This window comes from Carassius auratus, unplaced genomic scaffold, assembly GCF_003368295.1.
Source record: "Carassius auratus strain Wakin unplaced genomic scaffold, ASM336829v1 scaf_tig00217310, whole genome shotgun sequence".
Classification (NCBI taxonomy): Eukaryota; Metazoa; Chordata; class Actinopteri; order Cypriniformes; family Cyprinidae; genus Carassius; species Carassius auratus.
The window spans coordinates 15,001-20,000 of record NW_020528993.1 but is presented as its reverse complement, the minus strand read 5'-3'; the positions used below and the strand labels follow the sequence as shown (position 1 = coordinate 20,000).

At 39.6% G+C, this 5,000-nt stretch overlaps 7 non-coding genes across 7 annotated transcripts; all 7 read left to right on the top strand.

Moving 5' to 3' along the window:
• Positions 1–177: 177 nt before the first annotated feature.
• LOC113100611 (5S ribosomal RNA) lies at positions 178–296 on the top strand. The gene has a single exon (XR_003289739.1). It is a non-coding gene; the product is annotated as a 5S ribosomal RNA (ribosomal RNA).
• Positions 297–944: 648 nt separating this feature from the next.
• Positions 945–1,063, top strand: LOC113100593 (5S ribosomal RNA). Its single transcript, XR_003289722.1, has one exon. It is a non-coding gene; the product is annotated as a 5S ribosomal RNA (ribosomal RNA).
• A 658-nt stretch (positions 1,064–1,721) lies between these two features.
• On the top strand, positions 1,722–1,840 carry LOC113100592 (5S ribosomal RNA). Its single transcript, XR_003289721.1, has one exon. It is a non-coding gene; the product is annotated as a 5S ribosomal RNA (ribosomal RNA).
• A 368-nt stretch (positions 1,841–2,208) lies between these two features.
• Positions 2,209–2,327, top strand: LOC113100581 (5S ribosomal RNA). The gene has a single exon (XR_003289710.1). It is a non-coding gene; the product is annotated as a 5S ribosomal RNA (ribosomal RNA).
• A 937-nt stretch (positions 2,328–3,264) lies between these two features.
• Positions 3,265–3,383, top strand: LOC113100580 (5S ribosomal RNA). Its single transcript, XR_003289709.1, has one exon. It is a non-coding gene; the product is annotated as a 5S ribosomal RNA (ribosomal RNA).
• A 936-nt stretch (positions 3,384–4,319) lies between these two features.
• LOC113100610 (5S ribosomal RNA) lies at positions 4,320–4,438 on the top strand. The gene has a single exon (XR_003289738.1). It is a non-coding gene; the product is annotated as a 5S ribosomal RNA (ribosomal RNA).
• Positions 4,439–4,803: 365 nt separating this feature from the next.
• LOC113100591 (5S ribosomal RNA) lies at positions 4,804–4,922 on the top strand. The gene has a single exon (XR_003289720.1). It is a non-coding gene; the product is annotated as a 5S ribosomal RNA (ribosomal RNA).
• The last annotated feature ends 78 nt before the right edge of the window (positions 4,923–5,000 follow it).

Below are 5,000 nucleotides of genomic sequence, written 5' to 3'. Positions count from 1 at the left end.
AAAAGTCAATGCCCGATATCTGAATCTTAGCAGGTTTAGGTCTGGTTAGTACTTGGATGAGAGACTGCCTAGGAATACCAGGTGCTTTAAGCTTTTGGGTTTTCTTTCCTACTTATATAATATACTGGCGATTAGATGGGCTGGTCTTTAAATAGCCCTCTCTTTGCAGCAGTCTTCGCTTACGGCCATACCAACCTGGCTATGTCCGATCTCGTCTGCTCTCGGAAGCTAAGCAGGTTTGGGCCTGGTTAGTACTTGGATGGGAGACCGCCTGGGAATACCAGGTGCTGTAAGCTTTTTGGAAACTTTTCACTTAGTATATAATAATTTTGCCAAAAAATAGAGTCAATGCCCGATCTCTGAATATTAGCAGGTTTGGGCCTGGTTAGTACATGGTTTGGAGACTGCCTGGGAATACCAGGTGCTTTAAACTTTTTGGAAAATTTCACGATTTATATAATAATCTTGCAAAAAAAAAAAAAAAAAGAGTCAATGCCCGATCTCTGAATCTTACCAGATTTAGGTCTGGTTAGTACTTGGATGAGAGACTGCCTAGGAATACCAGGTGCTTTAAGCTTTTTTGAAACTTTTCACTTTGTATATAATAATTTAGCCAAAAAATAGAGTCAATGCCCGATCTCTGAATATTAGCAGGTTTGGGCCTGGTTAGTACATGGATGGGAGACTGCCTGGGAATACCAGGTGCTTTAAACTTTTTGGAAAATTTCACGATTTATATAATAATCTTGCAAAAAAAAAAGAAAAAAAAAAGTCAATGCCCGATATCTGAATCTTAGCAGGTTTAGGTCTGGTTAGTACTTGGATGAGAGACTGCCTAGGAATACCAGGTGATTTAAGCTTTTGGGTTTTCTTTCCTACTTATATAATGTACTGGCGATTAGATGGGCTGGTCTTTAAATAGCCCTCTCTTTGCAGCAGTCTTCGCTTACGGCCATACCAACCTGGCTATGCCCGATCTCGTCTGCTCTCGGAAGCTAAGCAGGTTTGGGCCTGGTTAGTACTTGGATGGGAGACCGCCTGGGAATACCAGGTGCTGTAAGCTTTTTGGAAACTTTTCACTTAGTATATAATAATTTTGCCAAAAAATAGAGTCAATGCCCGATCTCTGAATATTAGCAGGTTTGGGCCTGGTTAGTACATGGTTTGGAGACTGCCTGGGAATACCAGGTGCTTTAAACTTTTTGGAAAATTTCACGATTTATATAATAATCTTGCAAAAAAAAAAAAAAAAAAAAAAATGAGTCAATGCCCGATCTCTGAATCTTACCAGGTTTAGGTCTGGTTAGTACTTGGATGAGAGACTGCCTAGGAATACCAGGTGCTTTAAGATTTTTTGAAACTTTTCACTTTGTATATAATAATTTTGCCAAAAAATAGAGTCAATGCCCGATCTCTGAATATTAGCAGGTTTGGGCCTGGTTAGTACATGGTTTGGAGACTGCCTGGGAATACCAGGTGCTTTAAACTTTTTGGAAAATTTCACGATTTATATAATAATCTTGCAAAAAAAAAAAAAAAAAAAAATGAGTCAATGCCCGATCTCTGAATCTTACCAGGTTTAGGTCTGGTTAGTACTTGGATGAGAGACTGCCTAGGAATACCAGGTGCTTTAAGCTATTGGGTTTTCTTTCCTACTTATATAATGTACTGGCGATTAGATGGGATGGTCTTTAAATAGCCCTCTCTTTGCAGCAGTCTTCGCTTACGGCCATACCAACCTGGCTATGCCCGATCTCGTCTGCTCTCGGAAGCTAAGCAGGTTTGGGCCTGGTTAGTACTTGGATGGGAGACCGCCTGGGAATACCAGGTGCTGTAAGCTTTTTGGAAACTTTTCACTTAGTATATAATAATTTTGCCAAAAAATAGAGTCAATGCCTGATCTCTGAATATTAGCAGGTTTGGGCCTGGTTAGTACATGGTTTGGAGACTGCCTGGGAATACCAGGTGCTTTAAACTTTTTGGAAAATTTCACGATTTATATAATAATCTTGCAAAAAAAAAATAAGAAAAAAAAGTCAATGCCCGATATCTGAATCTTAGCAGGTTTAGGTCTGGTTAGTACTTGGATGAGAGACTGCCTAGGAATACCAGGTGCTTTAAGCTTTTGGGTTTTCTTTCCTACTTATATAATGTACTGGCGATTAGATGGGCTGGTCTTTAAATAGCCCTCTCTTTGCAGCAGTCTTCGCTTACGGCCATACCAACCTGGCTGTGCCCGATCTCGTCTGCTCTCGGAAGCTAAGCAGGTTTGGGCCTGGTTAGTACTTGGATGGGAGACCGCCTGGGAATACCAGGTGCTGTAAGCTTTTTGGAAACTTTTCACTTAGTATATAATAATTTTGCCAAAAAATAGAGTCAATGCCCGATCTCTGAATATTAGCAGGTTTGGGCCTGGTTAGTACATGGATGGGAGGCTGCCTGGGAATACCAGGTGCTTTAAACTTTTTGGAAAATTTCACGATTTATATAATAATCTTGCAAAAAAAAAAAAAAAAGAGTCAATGCCCGATCTCTGAATCTTACCAGGTTTAGGTCTGGTTAGTACTTGGATGAGAGACTGCCTAGGAATACCAGGTGCTTTAAGATTTTTTGAAACTGTTCACTTTGTATATAATAATTTTGCCAAAAAATAGAGTCAATGCCCGATCTCTTAATATTAGCAGGTTTGGGCCTGGTTAGTACATGGATGGGAGACTGCCTGGGAATACCAGGTGCTTTAAACTTTTTGGAAAATTTCACGATTTATATAATAATCTTGCAAAAAAAAAAAAAAAAAAAAAAAATGAGTCAATGCCCGATCTCTGAATCTTACCAGGTTTAGGTCTGGTTAGTACTTGGATGAGAGACTGCCTAGGAATACCAGGTGCTTTAAGATTTTTTGAAACTTTTCACTTTGTATATAATAATTTTGCCAAAAAATAGAGTCAATGCCCGATCTCTGAATATTAGCAGGTTTGGGCCTGGTTAGTACATGGTTTGGAGACTGCCTGGGAATACCAGGTGCTTTAAACTTTTTGGAAAATTTCACGATTTATATAATAATCTTGCAAAAAAAAAATAAGAAAAAAAAGTCAATGCCCGATATCTGAATCTTAGCAGGTTTAGGTCTGGTTAGTACTTGGATGAAAGACTGCCTAGGAATACCAGGTGCTTTAAGCTTTTGGGTTTTCTTTCCTACTTATATAATGTACTGGCGATTAGATGGGCTGGTCTTTAAATAGCCCTCTCTTTGCAGCAGTCTTCGCTTACGGCCATACCAACCTGGCTGTGCCCGATCTCGTCTGCTCTCGGAAGCTAAGCAGGTTTGGGCCTGGTTAGTACTTGGATGGGAGACCGCCTGGGAATACCAGGTGCTGTAAGCTTTTTGGAAACTTTTCACTTAGTATATAATAATTTTGCCAAAAAATAGAGTCAATGCCCGATCTCTGAATATTAGCAGGTTTGGGCCTGGTTAGTACATGGATTGGGAGGCTGCCTGGGAATACCAGGTGCTTTAAACTTTTTGGAAAATTTCACGATTTATATAATAATCTTGCAAAAAAAAAAAAAAAAAGAGTCAATGCCCGATCTCTGAATCTTACCAGGTTTAGGTCTGGTTAGTACTTGGATGAGAGACTGCCTAGGAATACCAGGTGCTTTAAGATTTTTTGAAACTGTTCACTTTGTATATAATAATTTTGCCAAAAAATAGAGTCAATGCCCGATCTCTTAATATTAGCAGGTTTGGGCCTGGTTAGTACATGGATGGGAGGCTGCCTGGGAATACCAGGTGCTTTAAACTTTTTGGAAAATTTCACGATTTATATAATAATCTTGCAAAAAAAAAAAAAAAAAAGAGTCAATGCCCGATCTCTGAATCTTACCAGGTTTAGGTCTGGTTAGTACTTGGATGAGAGACTGCCTAGGAATACCAGGTGCTTTAAGATTTTTTGAAACTGTTCACTTTGTATATAATAATTTTGCCAAAAAATAGAGTCAATGCCCGATCTCTTAATATTAGCAGGTTTGGGCCTGGTTAGTACATGGATGGGAGACTGCCTGGGAATACCAGGTGCTTTAAACTTTTTGGAAAATTTCACAATTTATATAATAATCTTGCAAAAAAAAAAAAAAAAAAAAAAAAGAGTCAATGCCCGATCTCTGAATCTTAGCAGGTTTAGGTCTGGTTAGTACTTGGATGAGAGACTGCCTAGGAATACCAGGTGCTTTAAGATTTTGGGTTTTCTTTCCTACTTATATAATGTACTGGCGATTAGATGGGCTGGTCTTCAAATAGCCCTCTCTTTGCAGCAGTCTTCGCTTACGGCCATACCAACCTGGCTATACCCGATCTCGTCTGCTCTTGGAAGCTAAGCAGGTTTGGGCCTGGTTAGTACTTGGATGGGAGACCGCCTGGGAATACCAGGTGCTGTAAGCTTTTTGGAAAATTTCACTTAGTATATAATAATTTTAGCCAAAAAATAGAGTCAATGCCCGATCTCTGAATATTAGCAGGTTTGGGCCTGGTTAGTACATGGTTTGGAGACTGCCTGGGAATACCAGGTGCTTTAAACTTTTTGGAAAATTTCACGATTTATATAATAATCTTGCAAAAAAAAAAAAAAAAAAAGTCAATGCCCGATATCTGAATCTTAGCAGGTTTAGGTCTGGTTAGTTCTTGGATGAGAGACTGCCTAGGAATACCAGGTGCTTTAAGCTTTTGGGTTTTCTTTCCTACTTATATAATGTACTGGCGATTAGATGGGCTGGTCTTTAAATAGCCCTCTCTTTGCAGCAGTCTTCGCTTACGGCCATACCAACCTGGCTATGCCCGATCTCGTCTGCTCTCGGAAGCTAAGCAGGTTTGGGCCTGGTTAGTACTTGGATGGGAGACCGCCTGGGAATACCAGGTGCTGTAAGCTTTTTGGAAACTTTTCACTTAGTATATAATAATTTTGCCAAAAAATAGAGTCAATGCCCGATCTCTGAATATAAGCAGG